Raw genomic sequence first — 10,356 nt, 5'->3', positions numbered from 1 at the left:
GTTTGAATGTACATGCAATTTGAACATCTTTCATGTGGAAATTTCAGTGAATTAGGCCCTGTAACAAGTCTCAAAGTCTTGTCAGGAGCCAGCATTTCTTAATGACCACCTCAATCGAGCAGCCCAGATCCAGGCCTGTTTCCATAAGCAGGAATGTGAAAACTATAGACCCTCCAGCATCAATGTGCAGCTAAGATCAGAGATTCATCTCATTAAATCAGGCAGCACTTGTTTTTAGTTTCATCCTTGTACACACCTTTCTGTATAAAAAAGAATACTGTCTTAGAGTCAAGCCAAAAACCTCAAAAATTGAAGTGAATCTGAGTTATTGACATCATGTGGTCGTTATACATGGTGGTCATGTTGTGCTTGCACCTGAATCAACTTAAAAATGTATTGTTAGGAAAACATCCAGTAACACTAGTGTTACTGTGGTGTAAAATTGATATTCTTCCTGGGACTATTCTGTTCAATCAGGGCATGAAACCCATCCAAACATTTTTAATTATTCAGCATGTGATGTGACCCTGTTGGTTTGTGTGCAGGAATTGAAATGCTGAAGAGAAAATAGTCGTTTCTGCTTCAGTTTCCTCTGGATTCTTTCTGAGTACATGCTCTCATGGAAGGCTCCCATATTGTTTACACATAGAACTGGTGAGTTTTCCATTTTCAGATACAGTCCACTTCTGCACTGCTCCCATGGAACACTGCACAGAGAACATTATTTTTGAGGGAGTATTTCCCTGGGGAATATGAGGGAGAGGAGGAGGAGGTGGGGGCGTTGGAGACAGGGAGTGGCGTGGTGCTTTCTGGCACGCTCTAGCTGTGCAGAGATTTCTCAGACAGGTAAGACAGATTGATGTTACCCACCTTTGTTTGATCTTGAAGCCAGCGCCCGTGTCTGCGGGTGCGTCTGTCTGCATGTGAAGGCAAATGTGCGTATGCCTGCATGACAGTCTGATGAGATTTGGCACGGCTGTGTGTCTGCATACGTGTTGCAGTTCTACGGTGTGACTGCATCGTCTGGCCTTTGGTCTCTCACACCCATCAGGAATGAGAGGAGGCAGAGAGGCCCACTTTGATCTTTGTTAAGGAGATGCAGCAGTCTTTCAAAAGTCGTTTTGGTAGACGTTTGGGGAGTCACTTCAGAAATGTCACTGTAGTGAATTTGTACCGTGCAATAATAGGCCTTTCTTTATTCTAACATGTTATCTGAAGTTTTAGCATCTTCTGAATACCACTGGTGCTGATATTCATGATCCCCAGGGTTTGAAGCTCACTGATTTCAGTGATGTAATTTTTTTTCTCCATTATCCTGTTAAACTTTAAGCATATTTTTTAAGGATTAATCCCAAATATGGTACAATCATTCATGGCCCCCAGATGATAAAGTCCAATGAGTTAGGTGATCCCCTGACTCTTCAATTTATGCCACTATTATGATGAGATTCATGTAAATCATTAAAAAACTAACAGTAGTTGTTAGATGGTCTGCCATGTTATTTTGCACATTTTCTCTGATGCAACCAGCAGGTCACAATTTCCTTTTTAAATCTGCTCATCTACTTAGGAGAGTGACTAAGTTTTGGCCAGGCATTCATGGTTACAAGATAATAAATCTCACTAGTATAATAAGTAGTGTGTCTGTCTCGATTTGCACACCACACTGTTGCTCCAATTGTCCTTGATGTGCCTCAAAAGTCTTTCTGGGTGTACTGGTTTGAAACTGGTGCTATAAAAAATTCTGCACGGATCTATAAAATCCAATGTTGCTTCAGTTGGCCCTCTCCCCATCCTCATCCCCCATTACATTCCCCTGCATAACACGTACGGTCACTCCACCACAGTGCTGAAGAAGAGACTGCCTTTGCTGTCGTACAGAGGTGGACTTTACCATTAGGCAAAGGTAGGCGATTGCCCGAGGCCACGGACGACCATAAGGGGGGAAAGGGGGAGAGCTTCCTGGAGCCCAGCCAAACTGGGGGGCTCATGGAGGTCAGGAAAATCACGGTCCATTATAAAGTTAATCTGTGATAACCATATTTTATATTTAACCTGAATAATAAGAGCAACAAAAGACATTATTTATCTATTTATCTTTGCTGTATGTTTTAAATAAAAAAAAAACCTTTTTATAAAAACAGAACTGGATTTTATGGAAATGTTAACATGCCATTGCCCCCATTGTACCTAAGAAGAGCAAACCAGCATTTGTATCTAAAGTTTATTGTAAGTCAAGAACTTGAAAATATTCAAACTGTTGAAAACAGGAGGGATGCCATAATTAGGACCCGAGCAGTGACCTAGGTTCAGCGAGGGCTGAATTCACTGTACTTAAAAGTATCTGCAGCCTTTTGCCAGCTTTAGAAGTCCTCTACTTGTACCATTAGATTACATTTGGATCCAGCTTTGGCTCAGCTCTCTCAGTGGTCACACATGCTACAAGTCAGTCATATCTCTTTGCACACAACGCATGATTTTTCAATTTCCTTCTTTCATCCTTGTGCAGGTAGCTGCTCCTCTGTCATCTCTTATGCATTCACTTCCTGCCAAGGTCTGACTTTTATGAAGCATGTTTGAGGATGAGCGCTGATGTCATGTCATTCGCTGATGTTCCTTCTTCTCCTTCACAGTGCCCTGAAAGGATCTATCTCCAGCTTCTCTGCAGATTCTCCGGTTTATCTTGGTTAGTATGAGGTGGTTAAGCATCCAGCTGAGTGAAAGGAAGGCCGATGACTGCATCAGAGAGGGCAGCAAGTTTAAGGAGTGCCCCGACATCGGAGGTGGAGCAGCCACTGACAGCTGAGCAGAAGCACATGGTGCCACATCTGGCTTCTATAGTTTAGCATGCAGTTTCCCTCTTCGTACCTCAGCACTATGATTATCTCTGTCCCACTGCTTTAACCAAGGAACAAAGAGGATTGTTTAAGGATAGCTTTTATAAAAGGCAGCCCTGAGGTTTCACCGCTGATGAATGAGGATGAGGAGGAGAATCAGAGTCATGATATAATGCCACTGAGCAGGGCAGGGCGGCCTGGTCTGCTTAAAAAGCCTGCCTTTTTGAAAGGAGGAGATTACAGCTATCAGCTCAGCGTCAGAGCATTTTCTGCCTCGGCAGGTTTCTGCCGTAACCCTGTCAGTGTCCTCGTAGTCACCCCGCTACAGCTGGACCATGTGCTCCACAGCTGAGGTTTACTGGCAGAAGAAAACCACCACAAAGTCGAGAGAAAAGAGCAGGCTGTCCCTCCGACCACAGAGTATTCATGCATGTGCAGCTCCAGTGTCAACGCACGAATGGGCAACACAGTGCATGTGCAGACACACAGACGCGATCGGCTTCTTGGTGCAAGTTTTATGGAATTTAACCAAGGATTCACTTTGCCACACGAAAGAGGCCTGCATGAGGAATAAACAATGCTCTGATTTCAAGGGCAGGAAAGACCAGCGGTTAGAAAACCCTTTTCAGGAAGGTCACAAGTTCAAAACGCTGAAAACAAATGAAATTCTGGGAATTCACCTTTGAGTTTCAATTTTAATTTCACAGAGGCTTAAATTGAATCCTGCACAGGGAAAAATAGAAAACCATTAAGGTAGCAAATTTGATCCAGGTGCAAAACATAACTTTTGTGAGAGAATTTATCAGTCGCTCAGAAGTGTTGCAGTCATTGTTTTACTAACCTGACACGCCAAATTGTTCTGTTTCAAATATCCACAGCATGGGACGTCTCCATCTGGGCGTCCACTCATTAAAAGTGTTTGGTAGGGGTGGAGCCTTTAAAGGTCTCATATTTTACCCCTTCAAGACAAGTTTATATTTTCCAGAGGCCCCCAAAACATGCCTGTGAAGCAACAGTTTCTGCATGTCTCTCTCTCAGCCCTGCTCAGAACGAGCTGTTTCTGTGTCTTTAATTGTTAATGAGCTGTCTGACTCCGCCCCTGACCACACCCTTTTAGGAAATGGATGGTGCTCTGCTGATCCTCCTCTCAGGAGAGGAGGGTGGAACTTTCTTCCAAGCATGAAGGGCCAACTGAACGTGGGGGCGGGGCTAACTCTCCACATGACATCATGAGGGGAAAGTCTGAGAAGGGCTTGTTTCTGAAAGGGTTGTGGACAGGCCAGGGGCACATGTTTTTCCTAGAAAAGCCTGAAAAATTGTATTTTAAATAATCTGTGAGCTTTAAAAAATCTCAGAGGGAGATTGGATGAACATTCTGTGAGTCTTTTTCATTACAAGCCAATCAGAGAGACAAAGCATATGATGTAGAGAGCATGCAGAGCTCTGGACTGAGCTAGCCATGGTAGCCACCATGGCTGCTGTTTCTGAAGCCTATAGGTGAACCAGGTCAGGATCCGGTCTGGAGAAGAGCAAAAACATCTTTTAGGGGCATTTTTGCTCTCCAATGTTAATGCTGTCAACTAAAACTATGACTTAAGATGTTCTTCAACCCCCTTTTTACCATGAGAAAGACGGAACTATGATTAGCTAAAAATAGATCCTTGATGACTGAAACTGTTCTGTTTTTTACTTTTTGACAGAAAATAAAAATAACAAAAAAATACATTTTCTCTTAATTTTTGTTTATGACAAAAAATGGGAAAAAATAGAAAAAATAGCAATATCCAATTTTTTCTTTTTCTTTTTTTTTGGGGGGACAAAAAATAAACAAATACAAAACAGAAAAACTAGCCATATCCTGTTTTTTTCTTTTTTTTTGACAAAAAAATTAAAAAAAAATACAAAAACCAGCCATACTCTTGTTTTTCAATTTTTTTGCCAAAAAAAAAAAAAAAATTAGCCTAAAAAATGAGCAGTTTTCTCGTTTTTTTTTTTCTGTCACTAAAATGGCAAACAAGTACTTTAAAAAAAGGCCAATTTTTGTTCTTCCCAACAGGTCGCATGATTTCCTTTGCCTCATTAAAACAAGAAAACAAATAACAGAAATGAGAAGAACAAAAATTAGGCTCCTTTTAAAAAATTGTTGGTTTTTTTTCCATTTTTGAGAAAAAAATTGAAAAATAGAAGTAAAGGGCTCAGTTTTCAAGTTTTTGTCTAAAATAGAAAAATAGAAAAAAGAAAACGGCTCAGATTTTGGTCAGTGTATTTTCTGGCAGATCCATTTCCTCGTTGAAACCAGACTCAAAAATAGGGAGAAACTCCCAGTATTCCTTTTCATCGTTTTTGACCAAAAATAGAAAAACTAGCCATTTCTTCCATTTTTTGGTAATTACCAAAATCATTTTTGATGTTTCTGCAATGGTTAATACACCAATATGTAGAAGCTCTTTAACCCAAATGAGATTTTTAATGCTAAAATATAATTATTATTGTTATCCATGAATTTTCAAATTTACTGATTTACAAAAAAACTGAAAAAAGTGAAAGCACATTAATATTTCTTGATTTATATTTCAAATTATAGTTATTTACTTGCATTCCTGAACAGAAAAATGAGTTTTAGTGGTTGAATTGTGGTGGTTTTGTTGTTTTGAGCATTTTATTTTTGTGGTACTTCCGGTTTCCGGAGCTGGCTGCTGGCTATTAACTTTACTTTGTTTCTCCTGAGGCGTTCACCCTTCCCCCCTGGTGCTGTGGAGAGGCACACCTGCAGCGAATCTTCTAATCACTCCTGCTATTTAGGACCGGCTGCAGCTCTCTACAGCGCCTGAGTCTTGTCTACCTTACCTCACGGTAAACGTCGTCTCCGGGCTCCTTCTCGTGATCCTTCAGAGAAGTTTTCCGTGCTTTTTGATAATTCCAGTGATCTCTAGTGTTTGCATTTTGTCTGTATTGTCGCTAACGTGCCTCTCCTCCTTTTTTCCAGTGCCTCCTGCTCAATTCACCACAGCCAGCACCAGCACTCCCTCACTCCCTCCTGGACTCTTGGAATCCCCTTCCCTGGTGCACTTATCCTCACAATAAAACTGTTAAAACTGCTTCCGTCTCCGCACCTGAGTTCAACCCACACACAAACATCACATGAATGTTATGCTTGATTCATTTCTGACTTCTCAGAGACTCATATTTGGGTGAATTCAGTTTGAAATTCCTCATTCCTGTTCAAAATAGTAAAACGTGGAAAGCTCACTGAAAATGAAAGAGCCCGCATTAAAGCACTTCATGATGCTGGATGGTCTCTGAGACAAATAGGATAAGACATAAAGTGTTCTCACAGTGTGGTCAAGTATGCTTCGGAGTCAACTGCAGAGACTGGTACTTAGAAAATGCACCAAGGAAGAGGCAGGAAACCAAAGTTAACTGAAGCAGATGTCAGACACCTCAAGATTTGAAGTACTAGAGACAGAAGGAAGACCACTGCTGATCTTCAGGCAGAGATGAACGCTTCTAGATCAGAGTCTGAGAAAGTCTCCAGAATGACCATAAGCAGACGACTGAGGGAACAAGGCTTAAAGGGAAGAAAAGCTGCTAAGAAGCCATTATTGAGGCCTGCAAACATCCAGAAATGCCTCAGATTTGCCAGGGAGCACAAACACTGGACTGTTGATGACTGGAAGAAGGTACTCTGGATGGACCAGTCCAAGTTTGAACTCTTGGGTCAGCATGGTCGTGTTTATGTCCGCAGAAAAGCTGGAGAAGGTTTTGATGCCAGATGCACCCACAGTGAAACACGGTGGAGATTCCAGTATGGTATGGGGCTCCATTTGTGGATACGGCGTGGGCAAATGAGTGAAAATGGACGGTATCATGAACAAGAACGTCTACCACAACATCTTAGTGCATCATGGAATCCCTTCTAGACTGGATCTGATTGGTCGTGGGTTCATATACCAACAAGACAATGACTCCAAGCATACTTCAAAGCTGTGCAGAGACTATTTGAGCAAGAAAGGAATCTGGAGTACTGGAACTGATGGACTGGCCAAGTCAAAGTCCAGATTTGAAGCCTGTGGAATAAATTTGGGATTCAAAGATTGATGGCACAAAAGTTTCATCTAAAGTGAGTCCGTGGAAACAGCTAGAAACTATCTGGAACTCAAAAACAAAAGAGACTGTGGAAAAGTCCACAAAAACAATGGCAGCAAGAATGCACGCTGTTATCAAGGCCACAGGAGGCCACACAAAATATGACGTTTTTGGTTATTATGTGTGAAAAAAGGACTATTTAGTTGTTTCAGTTTGTTATTTGCCAAATAAATAACAATAACATTTTTAGTTTTAAACAAGTTTTTGAAAGATTTCTAAAATATTTACGTTTTCTCGTTTGCATGACAGGTGGTCTAATAAATCTGTTAAGCACTGTATATAGATTATTATCATACTGTAAAATACATTGGATGGCTCTTGTTTGACATGGAGGCTTTTATTTTGAAAAGCTCACCTTTCCCAGTGGGTCAAATGATTTCCTTTTTCTTGAGTATTTCATTAAATGAAGAAAACAAAATAATTGTATTGAAAAAAAAAACAAAGATTGGACCCTTTTTTAAAATTTTATGATTTTCTGTTTTTGTGACCAAAATGAGAAAATGGAAAAACTTTTTTTTTTTTCATTTTTGGTCAAAAACGAAAAAAAAAAAAAAAATTGAGTCTGGTTTCAACCAGGAAATGGATCTGCCAGCAGATACACTGACCTGAAACCTGCCCTAGCTTCATTTCCATGATTTTTGCTCCAGAAATGTCAAGTATGGTTATACAATTCACATTTCTTGTTGAGTTTTAGCCCGTTATTATAAAAAGGCTTGTGTGTTAAGGGTGAACCTCCATATGAAACAGAACACGAGCCATTACAGCTTTCTTTAGTGGTTTGAGCTGAGGAGAAGGGCGGGTATCGTCTTACAGATGACTGAATCATCAAACCTCGGTGCGCTCAAAAACAAAGAGCCCTTAAGTGAAGAACAAAGGCCGGTGAATCTAAAGTGATTACTCATGATACCAGGTTACTCACTCGCATCAGCTTGCTGCAACATAATTGCTCATTTTCCAGGATGAGGTGGTGAAAGTGGAGAGGCCAGCTCATCCCCAAGCCTCGCAGCATCCTATCAAATACATCTCTTCTCTGTCACTGCTCTAATAACGGCTAAATTCATCTGGATAGGTGTTGTTTCAGCATCAATAGGTGCTTCACTGACTCATACCAGTCAGTATGCTGACTCATGCTAATGCCTTCCTTTGCCGCCTTGCATAACCTCTCTCATAAAAACAAACACCTTCTCCCTTGTGCTTTTGGTGAAACATGAATTTTCCAGTTGACTAAGGAATGTTTTTGAGGTTTGTTATGCTGCTGTTGTTATGTCTCTTAGCCTGTATCACTGCTTTAGGCTCATTGAGACAAAGAAGACATTTAATATCAGATTCTAAGAAAAAGCTAAGTTTGCTATTTTTGGAGATTTTTCCTGGGTTTGAAATACAACCACCAGCAGATTGTTAGAATAACTAAGCATGGACACCAGAAACAGCAAGTCTGATCAGTCCAAAGGTAGCAAAAGCCTTAGGCTCACTTATTAAAGTTGATCCTTCATAAAGAGTATCTTTCAATAGTTTTCACACATGAAAAAACTATTTTTAAGAGAAATCGAGGAGAAATTATTTAACTTTCATGCATAAATGGAGTCCCAACTAGGTCAGCCATTGATTTTAAAAGGCAGTGATGGCAGTCACTGCATCTGAAATGCTGTCTCACTATTTTTGGTCAATCTAGTGTCAGGCAGAGAGCTGCAGCTGAGGCAGGCCTTTAGCCCCGTCCTGTCAGTCCGATCAGCCTCGTAGAGCGGTGCAGGGATGATGTGTTTTTGTTTGCCAATGCGGAGGTTAGCATTGCATGGATTCCTCTGACCAAAAATGTAATAAAATATGTTTTTTTGGGGGGGGATAGCTGAAAGTGTGGTCAGTATAACTTGGCTTTTCTTTTGGCTCTTTAATGTCCAAATGAAAGCAGATTTTTTTTCAAAGCAATTTCAACTAAATAAAAATGTAATGTGAAATAAGTGATTGCAATCACAGCCCTGAGTCTGAGTGGATAGGTCTCTGCAAAACTGCTCAAGCTCTGTCAAAACCTTTGCAAGCTTTCCAGGGCCGGCTGCTGAGAAGCATCTCCACAGCATGATGCTGCCACCACCGTGCTTCACAGTGGACAGTCTGATCTAGGCAGATTTACTCATATGCCATATTCCTTCTATTTGTGAAGATGGATTTAACTGAACTCTGGGGGATGTTCGGAGCCTTGAAAATGTTTTTGTCTCCATCCCCTGGCTTCTGCTTTTCAATCACCTTTTGTCTGAGTTGCTTAGTGTTCTTTTGTCTTCATGGTGTAATGGTAGCCAGGAACACTGATTAACCAGTGACTGGACCTTCCAGACACAGGCGTCTTTATACTACAAGCACTCAGGTGATCCTCATTTCACTAATTGTGAGACTACTAGCACTGACTGTCTGGTGGTGGTCTTTTGAATCCAGCCTCACCTGTGAACCTGAGGAGCGGTGGTGTTTGCACTTCTGCATGGGAGTTTTTTTCCATCACCTGATGCTGCTTGAATACTAGTATTCACTGACATCTCCCCTCTGCACCACTAAGCCTTTGTTATGGCCCTGCACATCTGTTGTAGACTTTCCTAACTGAGCAGAATCACTTACCACTGGAGGTTTTCTCATACGAAGAGTAAGAGCAATAGCACTTCAGTTGCTTTCAGAGACATCTGAGGTCCATTTAGAGGAACATTGCTGATCCTCCCTGATAAAAGCCTTCTACAGAGTGGAGTTCACATCCTAGAGTGAAATGTGGAGGAGCTGCTGGGGGGAACCTGAGGAATGATTGCATCGCTGCTGCCTCACCACCACCTGCTCAGACAGGTCTCAACTGGCTCCTTGGCAAGCCTGTTGAGTCAAAACAGCTGACATCATGCCACAGGAAGCTGGGAAGCCTTACTGCAAGGTGAGACCTGGGTTAGGAAAATATGCTTTGATCCAAAGGGGGCCTGAGAAAGGTCCTCCAATCCTTACACCTCTAAGTGGTGATGGGGCGACTTTTACACGATCCAAAAAAAAGATGTCAGGGATGAAATGACTTTTTTAGAGTTGAAGGAAACTAGCTGGATTAATGGAGCAGGAAACTTCTCTTTGAGGATCCATGTAGGTATGAAGATCTAGAATAAACAGTACATAAAAGATGATCTAATCTGGTCAGATCTTCAATTTGTTTTGTGGCTTGAGGATAAACAGCATGTGAATACAGCCAAATGCATGTTTCAGTCCTTTTCTAGAGCATCCATCCTCATACAGATGTGAGCGCTTCATATTCTGTAGGATTAGACTGCCACCATGTGGTCATTTGTAATCACTGCAACATTACATAAGCACCGTCCACCTGCTCATAAACCTGCTCTAGAATAAAGAAGAAAAATAA

Source organism: Cheilinus undulatus, linkage group 23 (genome assembly GCF_018320785.1).
Source record: "Cheilinus undulatus linkage group 23, ASM1832078v1, whole genome shotgun sequence".
In the NCBI taxonomy this organism is placed as follows: domain Eukaryota; kingdom Metazoa; phylum Chordata; class Actinopteri; order Labriformes; family Labridae; genus Cheilinus; species Cheilinus undulatus.
This window is presented reverse-complemented; position numbering follows the sequence as displayed.